Here is a 15,217-nt window from a genome sequence, read left to right as displayed (position 1 = left end):
GAGGGGACAAGGAGGAGAGGAAGTTTCTACCCTGAGTTCAGAACCTGGAAGGAGACTCAGTGCCCTGGATGGGGGCTGCCTCCTTTCAGCAGGCTTCTGGGTTTCTCTGTCCCCGAATTCCTGCCCCCTAATTCCTTGAGCACCCCATTGTTGGTGCTCAAGCCTTTGGGGATCGTGGACAAGGGGAGTTGTTGGGACGGGGGGAGGCCAGGTGACCTCTCTCTTGGAGGCCTCTGCAACCTACTACCCCTGCCCTGCACTCAAGGTGCTATGCTAGCTTCACAGTTCTAAATGTGTCCCCACACCCTCGCCAACACCTGGGGGAGGTGAGAGAATAGGGGGCGGGATGCTATGGGACCCGGTCCTCTGCCCCCTCCTGGGGCACCTCCACCTGACAGGCCTGGGCCACGGGCTCCTAGCCTGGGCTCCACCTCTTCTAGCTCCTTCCAACCAGTCCGGAACTCAGGACTGGATTTTCGTCCTTTAGGCCCTGCTGACAGCCCCGCCCCCTGCTCCACCTCTCTCCCGCCTCCCTCTACATCACCCCAAAGTTTTGCCTTCCTCTTTTGTCCAGTCCCCTCCAGGCCTCTCCAGTGCCTTCACACCCTTCTCCTTTCCCGGCTTGCAGCTCCTGGGCCTGCCCAGCTGACCACCTCTGTCCTTCCCTCCATCCTGTCTCTCTGACCCTGTCACCCTTCCCTCACCACACGCATTCACCATCCACCGCCTGTGTTTACACAGGTGGACTTACTACCTCTTTCTCCTCCTGGGCCCTCTCTCCCCACTTCTCCTCTCCCTCCTTCTCCCTCTCTCCTTCCTTTTCCCTTCCCTCTTCTTTCTTCCTTCCCCTTTTCCTTCCTCCCTCTTTTTTTCTCCCACCCTCCCCCTGTCTCCCCATCCTCCCTCTCTTCTCCCTCCCCCACTCTCGTCCCTCCCCCTTCCCTCCCTCGCCCATCCTGTCCTTTTTCTCCCTCCCCTTTCCCCTCTCCTTCCTCTCCCCCTCCCCTCTCGGCCTTCCCTCCCCTCTCTGCTCTCCCCCCTCCTTTCCTTCCCCGGCAGCCTCCCCCCTCCCTCCCCTCCCTCGCGCTCCCCCTCCATCATCAGTATTCCGCTCCCGTCTCCGCCGCTCTCGGCCGCTCTCGGTCGCTGCCGCACCGTCCCAGGCGGGGGCCGGGGCCGGGGCCGGGGCCTGGGGGGGGTGGGGTGGGGGGAGAGCGGCGCCGGCGGCCCGCGGAGGGGGTGAAGGAAGGAGGGAAGGCTGGAAGGAAGGAAGCAAGGAAAGAAAGAAGGAAAGAAAGGAAGGCAAGAAGGAAGGCGGGCGGCGGGCCGGCGGGCGAGGGCTCAGGGCCGGCGGCCGGCGCGAGGGCAGGCGAAGAGACAGAGCGGCCCCCGGAGCTCCGCCGCTGCAGCTACTGAAGCCCCCTCCCCACGCGGAGCCGCGGACGGGGGAGAGCGCCCGAGACCCCGGCCGGCCGCAGCCCCGCCCCCCGCGCCTGCCCGCAGCGGCCTCGCGCCCCACGTCCCCGTGCCTCATTGGGGGGGTCCTCCCCCCGCCGGCCGGGCATGCTGCCCCCCGGAAGGAGCCCCTTTCCTCGCTGTGAGTACATGCCAAGGGGTGCCGAGCGGGGGCGGGAGGCGGAACCGTGGGGGCCATGTGGGGGGCATTCTCTAATTCGGGGACAGTGGTCTCAGGCCTCCTCCGGGATGGGGGGGTAGCGGCAGAGGACAGTAGGAGGGGCCTGATGGAGAGCTGTAGCGGGTGGGGGAGGCAGCTAGGTGGGGGTTCTCCGGGCCAGGCGTGTTCTGGGTTGGGGGGTCGCTGCTGCCTGGGGACAGGCAGAGGTGGGGGTGCACGTCCCGCGGTCTCTGCGCATCCATCTGTGGGGTTGAGGATGTAGGCTTGGGGTGGGGGGGCTCGCGGGTGTAGGTCTGAACCCCCTTATCTGGGGCGGGAGTCTGGGTTCTTTCCCCCCATTGCCCCTCCCACCCTCCACACTGCTGCTGCTTGGGGTGGGGGGGCACGCCAGTGATGGGGAGGGGGGTAGAGGCGGGCACGGGGTTTCCTTGGTGACCGCGCCTGGCAGGAGCGGTTGCCGTGGCAACCAGGGAGAACCGGGGAGTTTGGGAAGTGAGAATGGGAAAGACGGAGGGGGTGCTTAGAGAGCGAGACAGCCCCCTCCCCAATCTTCAGTCCTCTCTCTGGGCACCCCCCCTACGGCTGCGGGTGAGCAGCGAAACCCCTGCCCCTCCTTCTTCCCAGGACCCCCTTCCATGACCCCATTCTGCTCCCGGGCCTTCTATCCTTGGGCACGTGTCTCTGGGACCACCACCTTCCTCCTACCGTCCTGGCCTCTCCTCTTGGGGACCTCCCCTCCCCCCTTTAGCTGCCCTCCAGAGCCTTCCCACCCTCACACCTGCTTTTCTAGGACTTCTAACTGCACCTCAGCTTCCCGTCAGGACCCCCTCATCCCCACCATCTCTGACTCACCCCCCCATGCCTCCTTCCCTTGACCGTCTCTCCAGGAGACCCCAACTTCAGCCTCTCTCTCCTAGCACACTGGGCCTCCTTTTCTCAGACCCATCTCTGTCTGGGACCCCTTTCAATGACCTTTCTTCAGGTAGAGCCCCTGTCCCTATCTTCTCACCCTTGGGACTCCCAGTCCCAGACCCCCCAGTACAAGGGTCCTCTTTCCCTCAGCTCTTTCCAACTCCCCATCGGCCCTGCGATCCTGAGGCCGGCGCTCTGTCCAGGGTTCCGCCCACGTTCTCAAGACCCCTCTCCCTGAGCTCCTGTCCGGCCAGGGGCTCGGCCATTCTCTCCCCAGGGTCTGATCCCCGCTGCCCGTGGGGTCCCTTCTCCCTGCCACTCCCACCTGGACCCTTCCCTCCCCACCCCCACCTCTGCTGCCCGTCCCGAGCACTCTTCCCCTTCTCCAGCCTTGCTCCCTGCGGCCTCGTTCCCGCTCTCCTAAGGACACTTTCTTAGGGTGGGGAAACCCCTGGGGAGAGCCCAGCTGGGGGCGGGGCGGGGAGGGAGCCTCAGGGCTGCCCTTCAGCCCCCTCCCCGCCCCCTCCCCAGCTGGGAGCTGCAGTCGAGCCTCCGCAGCGCCCCATTGCTATGCGCCTCACATCCCAAGTCCGGGCCGCGCAGCCGCCAGACAGGAACTCGGGCTCCAGCGGCAGCTGGGAGTAGCCAGAGTCGCTTCCCTCCCGGTCCAGGCAGCCGGCAGCATCGTCTCCCAATCCGTCCCCAAAACACTCCCACCGCCAGGACCGTGGCCAGGATCAGCTCCTCCCTCTTCCCCGTACATCTTCCGTCTCCTCGCTTTTTCTAACCTGCATCTCACGGCCTCTTCTTCCTCTTCCCACCATGCTCCTGCTCTTCCCTGGGTCTCTTCTCACCCTAGCCACCTGATTGTCCAAATGTACACGGAGACTGAGGGACGCAGAGCCGCGCAGCAGCGAGGCCTGAGCGACCCTCAGACAGAGCAGAGAAGGTGGGAGTCAGAGAGCCGGAGGCACAGTGGGAGGGAGGGGACACACACACACACACACACACACACACACACACACACACAATTAGCGAGCCAGACGTACACAGAGTTACTCACTTAATTTCCAAAAGAAAGGGAGAGTCAGGGACACAGCGCAACACCATCTACACACACAGAGGAGCCAGGGTGAGCAGGGGAGGCAGGGACACAGGGAAGGTGGGGACAGACCCAGGGTGCTGGCCAGAAGGAGCCAGGGAGCACTGGCCAGCAGAGGTACAGGGGGGGTGGAGGCACGGTGTGTGCTTGTCAGAGGGACCGTCAGCCACAGGCAGAGGGTGCGGGTGTATGAGAGACACAGAGGCACGTGTCAGCAGAGGTGTGGGGACACACACACACACATACACACAGTCCTTCACTGGTAGCCAGAAACCCAGGTGTGGAACCAGAGACCCAGTCACACAATGTGGCTGCGGTGCCCAGAGTCACCCAGATGCCCACAGAAAGACCCGAGTTCAGTGCACACACGGAGACACAGACAGCCCCCCATACCCAGACCTGGAGGAGAGTGACAAAGGCAGTAGTACCTCACAGGGGCAGGCGCTGGCCGAACAGGTGTTCTCGGGCCCTCACACTCCTAGAGGTTCACAAAGCGAGAGGCACATGCTGCAAATATGGTCACAGAGCCCAGTGTGAGGGGCACACGTGTGAGCTGGAGGGGCATCTAGCCCCTCGGACCTCCGTAGCAGCCCTTACTCCCACCCAGAGGCGAATCCTCCCACCTGCCCAAGTCAGAGGGCTCCCAGGAGGTCTCCTGTGCAATCGGAGGGATTAGCAGAATTAAGACATTAGGTATATAGCCTGGCCTATGGCGGCGCAGTGGATAAAGCATCAACCTGGAACCCTGAGGTCACCGGTTCCAAACCCTGGGCTTGCCCAGTCAAGGCACATATGGGAGATGATGCTTTCTGCTCCTCCCCCCTTCTCTCTCTCTCTCCTCTCTAGAAATGAATAAAGTCTTTAAAAATTAAATTAAATTTTTAAAAAGACATACATTAAGTATAAGAGTGCCACTGACACATCTCTCGAAAGTACAGCCAAGGCTAAACACACCCGTGCACACACACTCCCTCACGCACACACACACAGAAGCCACAGGAGAGTGGCAGCTCTTCAGCAGAGGTGCTGTGGGGAGCAGGAAGGGGACTCGCTGAATTCTCAGCGTCTCCCTGCGCCCTGGCTCTTCCCCCTCCCCCGCCACGGCCCCCTACCCCCATTGCTCACCTGTCGTGCCTGCAGGGACCTTCCTCATTTCTCCACCTCTCTGGCCAAGTATCTATCACAGGGTGTCACCTGGACCTCCTTATCAAGCGTCTCACCTTCTCACCTCTCTTCACCTGTGCCCTAGGCTGTCTCTTCACCCGCACTCCCAGTCTGGGCCTTCCTGTCCTCACTCATCTGTCTATGCTCTGCACCCATTCATCAGTCTTTTTCTCTCCCACCCCATCTGCTGTGAAACCTGCCTCTATTTCTGCCTGCGCTCCGCACGGGTCTCCCTGCCCCGGTGTCGCGCCCCCTCCCCCACCCGGCACCTCCCCCTGCCTCCTCCCGCTTCTGCCCAGCGCCCTGCACGCTCTGCGCTCACCTGCCTCCCCGAGTTTAGTTCCCCAGTGCTATCAGAATGCTTCATCATTTTTAATAGATTAACGATTTCACATGAAAACCCATTCTCATCACAAGAAAAAAAATGTAACTTTGCAGTGATGGATCAAGAGGGGCTTACGGTGGCGATTGGTTCACAAATAACGAATCATTACACTGTACACGTGAAATTAATATCATGTCACTTCAATCATTTCTAAAAAAAAAACAAAACAAAAAACAACCACACAGATTATCAGCTTCTGTTGAAAAGTCCCACACACACATACCCTCCCTACCTTGCTCTCATCCGCCTCCCTCATCTCACAAGGTTGGCTGAGTTTTCCACCTCTGCTGCTTTCTTGTCTCTTTCCTCTCCACGTGGCCAGCTTTTTGCCCTATCTCTCTCTCCACACTCCCTTTGGTTTCCATCGGAACTCCGAGCCCCTCGGCCAGGGGCCCCCGCCCTCCCCTCTCCCTACTCCATCACCAGGCAATGTGGCCCTGGCTCTGAGCAGCCCTGGAGCTGGGCCCTGCTCAGGGACCACCAGGCTGCCAAGCACTCACAAGTGCTCCATGGCCACTGTGGACCCTGCCAATATCCTAGGAGTCAGTGCTTCCTGAGGCCACCATGTTGCAGTCTGTCCTCAGCCAGTTGACAGCTGGGCCAGCCACAGGCCCCATACTCCTGTCCTCGGTGTCGGTGTGTGCGATTGTTGGATTGCAAACCCCAGGCAGGAGCAAGTTTCCTTGGGTGGCACTGGGGGTTGGGGGACACATTTGGAAGTTTATCTGAGTGCCGGTCTCAAAGGGCAGGGTCTGGAGGGGTACTTATCACCGAACCGCAGTGATGGGCCTGGGACCCTGCTCCAGAGGGAGAGGGGCTTCATGTGGTATCACCTCCTGGTCAGGAAACAGATGGGAGTGCTCAGGCCCCAAGTCAGGCCTCCACCATCGCCCTGGTCCAGTGCGTCCTGGCTTCCTCTCTGGCAGAGTTGGGGAGACACACTCATCTCAGTCCAGTGGGGAGAAAGGCCCTCTCCCCTCCCTTCCTGGTCCCTGTGGCTCTCCCTGACAGGAGGGTGGCAGGGAAGTAAGGACAGTGGCAGGATGGCCTTGTGTTGCCTAGAAACCTACTCACAACTGTTGTCACAGCTGGCCTGCAGGCGGAAGTGGAGGGGCTGCACTGGAGGCCTGGGAGATGGGTGGTGGGTGCCCTGCAGTTGGGGAGGCGGGCAAGAGCCTGTCTCAGTGGGCACGGGGCTCCCCAGATGGCTGCTGAGAGTCAGAAAGCTGGATCTTGATGGGGGAGTTGAGAAGCCTATGTATGACCCAGATGCAAGTATGGCTGGGGGCAAAGCCCAGGCCACACCCTTCCTGTCTCAGCTGTGTCCCCCTGAACCTCCCAGCACAAGGTCCCACCCAGGGAGCTGAGTGAGGCCCCAGAGCTGTGGTTAAAGCACTAACACAAAGGTCCACGGAAAGCAGTGGCAGGCCCACCCTCCTGGAGGGGCAGACCCCGGGCACCATCACAGAGACTGGCCCCTTCAGGCCTAGAACCATCAAACTGGGGCTGGCGGTAATACTGAAGAGCTCACGTCTGTCTGCCAAGCGCTTCCCAGGAGCCAGGCTCTGTGCTGAGCATCCCATGTGGGTCCCTTCGTTTACTCCTCCCCTCCTCCCAGTAGTCCTGAGAGGGAGGCCCCATCATCATCCCTGGTGTGACATATGGGGAAACTGAGGCCCCCTGCCCCAAGATCATACGGTTAGTAGCTGCAGAGCTGGGACCGCAGACCCAGGCAGTAGCCTTCCCCAGTGGCGACCACTGCTCTCCAAAGGAGAAACTGAGGCCCGAGGAGGGAAGCATGCTGGTGCATCAGACCCTCCCAGTGGAAAGCAGCTATGGTTGATAATTACAAGAATCAGGCTGTTAATAATCGTGGGCGCACAGGGGACTGGGCTCGCCCACAGACGCTGGAGCTGCCGGAGCTCAGAGGCCCCAAGCCGCCCAATCTCAATGCTCTCACAGCCCCAGAGGGGAGGGAACTCCCCACAGGACTCTCGCAGTGGGCTGTCCACACCCAGGTGGGGGCGTCCAATCCATGTCCAGCTGGGGGGGGGCAAAGACCTTCCAGGTGATGGACAAGTGGTTTTGATTCAGCCAGAAATGCTTGAGTTTACCCATGGGGACTAAGGGGTATGGGGATAGAGGCATAGAATGAGAAAAAGATTTGTTCTCCTGACCCAGTGAGAGAATAAGTGATAACTTAAATTTTATTCTTTTAATTTTTATTGATTTTAGAGAGAGAGGAAGGGGGAGAGAGAGAGAAAGACAGAAATATTGATCTTTCCTGTATGTACCCTGACCAGGGATCGAATTGGCAACCTCTGCACCCCTGAGTGATGCTCCTACCAACTGAGCTATCCGGCCAGGGCAGAATAAATAAGAATCTTTAACACTGCTGTTATTCAGTGCCCAGCACTGAGCATGTCACCATGAATGCCCCCACAGGGACCATACCACTGAAGCCCCACCACCCTGGTAGATAGAATACTATTTTCTCCACTTCATAGATAAGCGAACTGAGGCCCTGAAAGGGGATGTCCCCTATCCAAGGCCACATGGCTAGTCGTGGTGGCACTTGAGGTTCTGAGCAGGTCTGGCCCACCCCTGCATAGAGCAAGAGGGAGGACAGAGGGGAGATCCTTACTCATGCTGCAGACCTTGGCTCCTTGCTCCTCCGAGCGCTGGGCCAGCAGTGTCCCCTGGGGATGTGCACTATCACCCACCTCGATCCACCAGCTCAACATCGGTACTTGCACAAGGCCCCCCGGATGATCTCGGCTCGCGTTGATGTCTGAGACACACTGCTCTGGTTCAAAAGTTTCCAATTTTTTACTACTCTTGGTAGTACTTCTTTCTTAAAAATAAAATATCTGAGAGAGAAAACAGATCTAAGCATTGGGCATGGAGGCCAGAGTCAGGCTGGGTGGCACCACGCCCCTTCCCGCCTGCAAACTCAGCCTCCCGCAGCCCTGCAGCAGCCTTGGCAATGGCCTCTGTTTGTGTGTGGGGAGGGGGGGGAGGGTTAAGGTTTTACTGTTATTAGAGAGAGATAGAAGGAGAGGGAAGCATCACTATCATAGTTGCTCCTCATATGTGCCTTGACCTGGCAAGCCTGGGGTTTCGAACCAGCAACTTCAGCACTCTAGGTTGTGACTTTTTCTACTGCACCACCACAGGTCAGGTGGCAATGGCCTCTGTTTTGAAAATCACTAATAGCAGGCCAGGCTCTACCTCACTCCTGGGTAGATGCAGTTCAAGGGGTGCTAAGCCGCTCCCACCTCCCAGGCTCACACCGAATGTAGGGAGCCTGGAGGGTCAGCTTCCATCTCAAGCCTGCCTGGGCCTGGGTGTCCCTGGGCACAACCATGTACTTGCCGTACCTCAGGGGGTCCTTCTGTAAAGCGGGCAGGTGGCTCCCTCAGCACCTCCAGTGACACAGGCATGTCACACTCAGTAAGGTCCAGTCTCCAGCTTTGATCTCCTGGCTCCCAGAGAGCCCTGTGAGAGCCCCAGGAGCCAGGGAGGAGGGCAGCAGAGCAGAAGGGGCCCAAGCTCTGGGGACTCAAGCAGAAGCTGTTCCAAGCGGAACTGGGGTTCAGCTGGGACACCTGTCCCTGTGGTCAGAACCACACTGTCTGATACAGTAACCACTACAGCCACAGTCACGTGTACACTTTGACATCTAGATTAATTCCAACTAAATTAACAATTCAGGTTCTCACAGGTAGGGACGAGAGCAGGGTGGCCCCACATGGTGGTGGCTGCCATGCTGGACATGGGAGGGTGCAGAAAGCTTAGCCACCATGGCAGACAGAGCCAGAGTGTCACAGACAGTGACACCTGCAGTGTGACACCTGCAGACACTGAGATAGGTGCACACTGCTGGCCAACAGCTGTGCTCTGGCCCTTCCTGCCAGACTCCTGCCCTCCCAGCCCGGGGTCAGATGGTGCCTGTTATTAATTCCCATTTCTCAGGTATGGAAATGGAGGATAGCAAGGTACCATTCCCACATCTCGCTTTACAAAAGAGGAAATGGGAGCCCAAGGGCCACAGCCACCCCTTCTCCACCCACTGTGCTTTCTGTAAAAGCCTGGCCCCGCCCTCCCCCTCAACTCCCGCATCCCCTCCAAGTCCAGCCTTTGCAAAGTTCTGCTTTCCCTGAGTCTTCTCACTCTTCCCTCCTCTCCATCCCCACGACCCCAGCCATGGCCCCATCCTTTTCCCCAGCATGTGGCCTAGCTCCTCCCCAGCCTCCAGCCCACTCGGAGGGGTCTCGCCACTCCAGAGGTGACCCTGCCCGCCCCGTCACAGCCCCGCCCACACCCCTGCCTCTCAGCGGGCCGTGCAGGTAGGACATCTGTGACTGAGCCGGACTCCACACAGCTCCCTGGTTCCCACCCGCCTCTCCCGCCAGCACGCCTGGGCACAAAGGGGCCCCTCCACCTCCCGCCTGTCCTTCAGGCTTCAGCATCCACATCGCCTTCGCTGGGCCAGGAGCGGTGCCCATCCGAGAAGGTTCCCCCGCCCCCCAACCCCGTGCTCTCCCCCTCACTTCGCCTTTGACCATCGGTGGCGTGGATCACTAACTCCCTAAAGACAAAAAAAAAATAAAACCAGGTCTCATCGGCCTCGTACACCGGGTGCTGGCAGGAGTCCCAGAGGCAGGGGGCGCTAGCTCACTCATTCTTCAATCAGCATCGCTGACTTGGGAGGTGGGGGGCGTGTCCTAGGCACTGAAGACTGGAGTCAGTGAGCAGGACACACAGAACTCCATGTTTGGAGTCTAGTGAGGAGACAGATAATAAACAAAGAACAAATCGTTGTCCATCGGGTGACCAGGCCATAGGAAGGCTGTAAGAAAAAGAAGTGTAAGAGGTAGGCCTGGCCTGTGGTGGCTCAGTGGATAGAGCCCCGACCTGGAATGCCAAGGTCACCGGTTTGAAACCGGACTTGCCCGTCAGGGCACATACGACAAACAATCAATGAACAACTGAAGTGAAGCAACTATGAGTTGGTACTTCTCACTCCCCCACCCCTCTCCTCTCTCTGTAAAATCAATAAATAAAATATTAAAAAAAACAACAACGAGGTGGGGCAGGGGCAAAGAAACCCTCTCCAAGGTGGCATTGTAACAGAGACTAGAACAGAGGCAGGGAGAGCCTTATAGACCCAAGAAAGACCTCTCAGGGCAGCAGGAAAAGCAGGAGCAAAGACCCTGAGGCGGAAATGTGCCCCTCCCCTGGGTATGGCTGGAGTAGAAGACAAGGGCCACCCAGTAAATATTTGTTAAATGAGCCAAACAAATGACCAGTCAGTACCTCTAAGTAGGACAGCCCCTCTCCTCCAAGCAAGTCGTCCCTCCCCAGCTCTGTCCCTGCTCCCAGAAAGCCTAGTCCTGCTGCCTAGAGGCTGGTGGCCAGGCCAAGTCCTGAGCTGAGCCTATAGCCCTGTGTCCTCATCAGCAGCTAGGAAGGCCCTTCACAATCCTTTTCTCAGGCTTCTTCTATCCCAAATGTTAGGGACCTGTCAATTCTCAGGGCTTTGGGGTTGCTTTTATTTTAAAAGCATTTAAGACATGGGCTGGCACAGAGGAACACACATGTGAAGTTGTTTCATCCATTCCCGAAGCCTGTGCTGCTCATATCCTTCCCCCACACCTTAACAGTTCCCGGTCCTGCCCATAATTCAGGCATCCAGTGTGTGAAGTGTTCAGCTCTACCTAGCTTTGATGTCTCTCCACCCTCCTGGCTCCAGGCTCCACTTCCGCCCCAGTCTCTCACAGTTGGGAAGTTCTTCTTTAGATCTAACCTCTACCCCTCTTGCTGCAACAGCAGTCAATTTCCTATTTTTTCTCTCACCCTCTGAACTTCCCCCAGAAAAATGAGTATGCCTGACGAGAATGTTCCCTGCCTCCCTTTTCTCCTCACCCTGCCTCCTCTGGGCCCCCAAGTTTTTCATCTGCTATCTGCCTGAACCCTCTCAGGCACAGTGCCTGAGAGCTCAGAACTCGGGCTGGAAAGGGTGGCAGGCCTCAGCCCCACATCTCATGTGCCTGGGCCTCCTCATCTCTGCCTTCCCTGGATCTTACCTTGCTCCCTGCACATCTCTCTTCCTCTGCCCCTGCCTCCAGCCCCTGTGGCTGGAGAAAAGGTGTGCTCCCATTGAGACCCCTCTCCAGGCATTGATCTGGCCAAGTTCTGGACCTTGGGTTCCAATCCCTGCTGTCACATACAGGTCATGGGACCCTTGGCCAGTGTCTTCAGCCCTCTGGATTTGCCTCTCCACCTGTAAAATGGACACAAGAACAATCTCCTTCTCTTGGGGCAGCAGGAAGAAGCCAGTGGCCTGAGGCGTGGGCCAGGCTAAGCACGGCACAGCACGAAGGCGGGTGTTCAGTAAAGGCTTCCCATCCCATCACCATTAGGGGGCTGTGGCCAGTGGAAAGGTCATAGGAGGCAGGCCACAGAGCCTCCACCAGCAGGGTGTGGGGCAGGGGTGAGGTTGTCAGATCCTGTACCATGCGGCTGAGGGCAGGGGCTCACAGGAGGACAGCCATTGCTCAACATGCCCCCCAGGGACCTCAGTGGGACTTGTGGCTGTCATGATAAGCTTGGAGATCTCTGGGGTCCCTCTGGTGAGGCTGACCAGGAGGGGCCACTGATAGCAGGTGTTTAGCCTTGCCTCTGTGCCTCGGCTTTCCTATCTGTGAAATGGGGGTAATGGCAGTCTCCTCTCAGGAGGCAGATGGGGGAACTACAGAACGGTGCCCAGTTAGGGCTAGGTGTGTGGCAAATGTTACTGGTGGTGTTATTCAAGGTGTTATACAAGTCTGATGCGTAAGAGATGCCTGGCTTTGGTAACATGCTCAGAAGAGGAGGGGTGAGCCGTACTCCCGTTTGGGGTGTTGGAGAGATGTAGCTCATTCGAGTGGTACCTAGGGCGCAGCTCTCCTCAGGGCATGGCATTAGTGGGGTGCACCAGGCACCTGAAGTTTGGAACTTGGGATATAGCATCTGAGACTGAGCCAGCCAGGCGGTGCCATGATCTGGACATGGTGTTGAGCTAGAGGCAGCTGTGTCTGGGGCCTATGGTTATGCTGCCTCTGCTGGGGAGGCCTCCTGGCATGGGGAGGGACCTCAGAATCGGGCACATGTAAGGCGTGAGCCTGAGGTGCGCAGAGCGGGGGATGTAAGGGCCCGATGTGCCTCCATGGAACTGTGACAAAATGCGGTGTGACGGGAGAAATATAGACTAAGAGCACTGGCACCATGTCTGTTCATTCCTTTTTGAAATTTGATTCATTGATTGGGAGAGAGAAACACCAATTTGTGTTGTACTTATTTATGCATCCATTGGTTGATTCCTGCATGTGCCCTGACCAGGGATTGAACCCACAACCTTGGCATATTGGAACAACCTCTAACCAACTGAACAACTGGTCAGGGCCTATCCGTTCATTCCTGATGTTTCCTGAGCACCTACCACACACCAGGCTCCGTGCTCTGTGGTAGGTGCTGGGATCACACCATGCACAAAGCAAGCATGGCCCCTGCCCTCGGGGAGTTCACACTCCAGAGTATAACTTACAAGAAGCTGATGGTGAAAAAAAAAATTATAAAAATAAAAATAATGCAGAGAAGTTTCTGGAGAGGCCTGTTGGGGGTGGGGGGGCTATGTGATGTCAGGTGGTCAGGAAGGCCTCACTGAAAAGGTGGCATCTCAGCAAAAACCTGAGAGAAGACAAGAACAAGCAGGGATGGCAGGTCCAGAGAGAGGGCAGAGCAAGTGCTAAGGCCCTGAGGCAGGCTTGTGCACAGCCTGTTCTGGGAACAGGGAGAGGGCAGGGGGGGGAGTGAGCCTGGGGTGCAGAGAGGAGCTGAAGTCAGAGAAGCAGCCTGGCCTGGGGAGAGGCTCTTGGAAACTGGGGATGTCTCTGTCCTGACACCCAGTGAGGACAGATGGAGCAGGAGAGGCTCTGAGGAGAGGCAGGCAGGGTCTGACTTGAGTGTCCACCAGACCTTGTGGGTGGTATGGGAACAGACCGGGAGGAAGCCGAGGGTGGAAGTGGCAATGAGGAGGAGGGGGTCTGCATGTCTCAGAAGGGGAGAACCACTGATTGAGCATTTCACTAGTCAGTCCCCAGCAGCCCTGGGAGAGATACTATTATCAGCCTGGTTCCCACAACATTTTTCTGCAGCTCAGAAAAGTGAAGTCACTGGCCTGAGGCTACACAGCAAGCAAATGGCAGATCCAGCCTCCAGACCCAGACCCTGGCGCTGATCGGTGTCTCTCTTCTTGCTGCTTGTCCTCTGTGCCCTATGACTGTCCTGGGTTTTGAGTGTGGAGCTAGCATTTGTCAGCACCTGTACCAGTGTCTACACATAGTAGGGACTTGGAAGATATTGGATGGATGGATGGATGGATGGATGGATGGATGGATGGATGAATGTGTCGAATGAGCAAATGCAGACCCACTGCCCATTTTGCAGACATGTACCAGGAGGCGAACATCAGGACATGGCTGAGGTCCAAGGGAGAGCTGTGTGTGGGGGTCAGTTTCTTGTGCATGAACGAGGCTAGCCCTCAACAGAAAAACTGGGTGTCCGTGGTGCGAGTCCCAGTTTAAATGGCTGTGTGGTGTGCTGGGGGGCTTTGGGAGCCCGCGGGGTCCTGGAAGGAGTGCCTGCAGGGGAGCCTGTGCTAGGTTGTCTGCCCCAGCGCTGGGGGGTAGATGCAGGAGGGGCGGTTTCAGCCCGCGGTGGGCGGGGGGGGGGTCAGCCTGGTTGTGCAGTGGATGAGGCTGTCTGCCACGAGGCCAGGCTTGGCACTGCCCAGACCCCCCCCCCCGCCCCCTGGCAGCCCAGCCGTCCATGTCCTCCCCCGCTTCTCCCGACCTTCCCTGCTGCCCAGAACCAATGGGTTAATTAGATAACGGAGCCTTTGATTAGCGGGGGAGGGGGAGGCCTCTGGGCGCAGGGAAGGGGGGTGGAGGAGGGAAGAGAGGTGCCCTCCCCGTTCAGAAGGAGGGAAAGACGGAGGGAGGGGTGAGAGAGAAGGAGCCCAGGCAGAGGCACAGCTTGGCTCTGCACTGCCGTGTGACTAGAAATTGTAATCGCGGAGAAAGAGAGAGGGAGCGAGAGACGGACAGACAGAGCCTGGCAGAGGGAGACCAAGACAGACGGGCAGATGGAAAGAGAATCTGACTGAGACGGGCTTCCGGACGGACAATGAGAGGGTGACGGGGACCGAGGGAGAGTCAGGAGGAGATGGAGGAGAAGGAGAGAGGGGACCTGATGGTCCCAGGGGAGGCCGGACAGTAAGGGGGCAAACTGACAGGGGGTAAAGGTCTGAGGAGGGGACAGGGACCGGAGGCAGAGGGCCAGGGGTCTGAGGGTAAAGAGAAAAGAGGCTGTCAGTGGGGGGAGAGTGGAGACAGATTTGGGGGTGGGGGCAGGGACCCAAGGAGGCAGCAGGGAGGGGAGAAGACTGCTGCAGTGGCCTACGACAGCCACCCCCAGGGGTGGGAAGGGCGACGAGGAGGGGGGGGGCGCGGGGAGACCCAAGAAGCCCCTGCGCCCCCCCCCCAGCACGACCTCAACAGAAACCTCAGAGAACTGGAGAGGCAGAGCCCAGGTGGCTGGAGGCATGTGGGGGGGGCTGGGGTGCAGGGAGAGGCCCAGCGGAAGCCAAGCCACTGGGGTGAGTGTCCCTGTGTGGGAAGGGGACAGGGACGAAGATGGCGAGGGCTCAGGAGGGAAGGCTGGAGAGTTCCGGCCGCTGCAGAAATGGGGATGGGGGGGGGGGAGATGCGGGCTGATGGCAGGAGAGAGGGGGCCTGGTTCGTGGGTACCCCAGCCTCAAATCCTGGCCCCGAAGGGCTGCACCAGTCCCCTGGCTTAGAGGGGGTGGGCTAGGTCATCGCCAGTCTTAGGAGCCGTGGGCTCAGGACAAGGACAGAGCATTGGCCTTCCTGCCACACTCGGGGAAGCAAGGACCCCACCGCACCTCACATCAGAC

The 15,217-nt window shown here is 58.6% G+C and overlaps 1 protein-coding gene across 2 annotated transcripts in view; it reads left to right on the top strand.

The window, feature by feature from the left end:
- The first annotated feature begins 1,251 nt into the window (after positions 1-1,251).
- Positions 1,252-15,217, top strand: part of LRRC4B (leucine rich repeat containing 4B) — a 39,251-nt gene continuing 25,285 nt past the window's right edge. Inside the window, exon 1 of one of the 2 annotated variants that reach the window (XM_066374100.1) lies at positions 1,252-1,597. The gene's annotated coding sequence lies outside the window, so the exon portion shown is untranslated. Of the gene's footprint in view, positions 1,598-14,708; positions 14,900-15,217 lie in introns of those variants that run through there. The other variant, XM_066374102.1, reaches the window with a different exon arrangement.

This window comes from Saccopteryx leptura, chromosome 3, assembly GCF_036850995.1.
Source record: "Saccopteryx leptura isolate mSacLep1 chromosome 3, mSacLep1_pri_phased_curated, whole genome shotgun sequence".
In the NCBI taxonomy this organism is placed as follows: Eukaryota; Metazoa; Chordata; class Mammalia; order Chiroptera; family Emballonuridae; genus Saccopteryx; species Saccopteryx leptura.
Note: the sequence above shows the minus strand (reverse complement) of the source record. Positions and strands in the feature narration are given on the sequence as shown.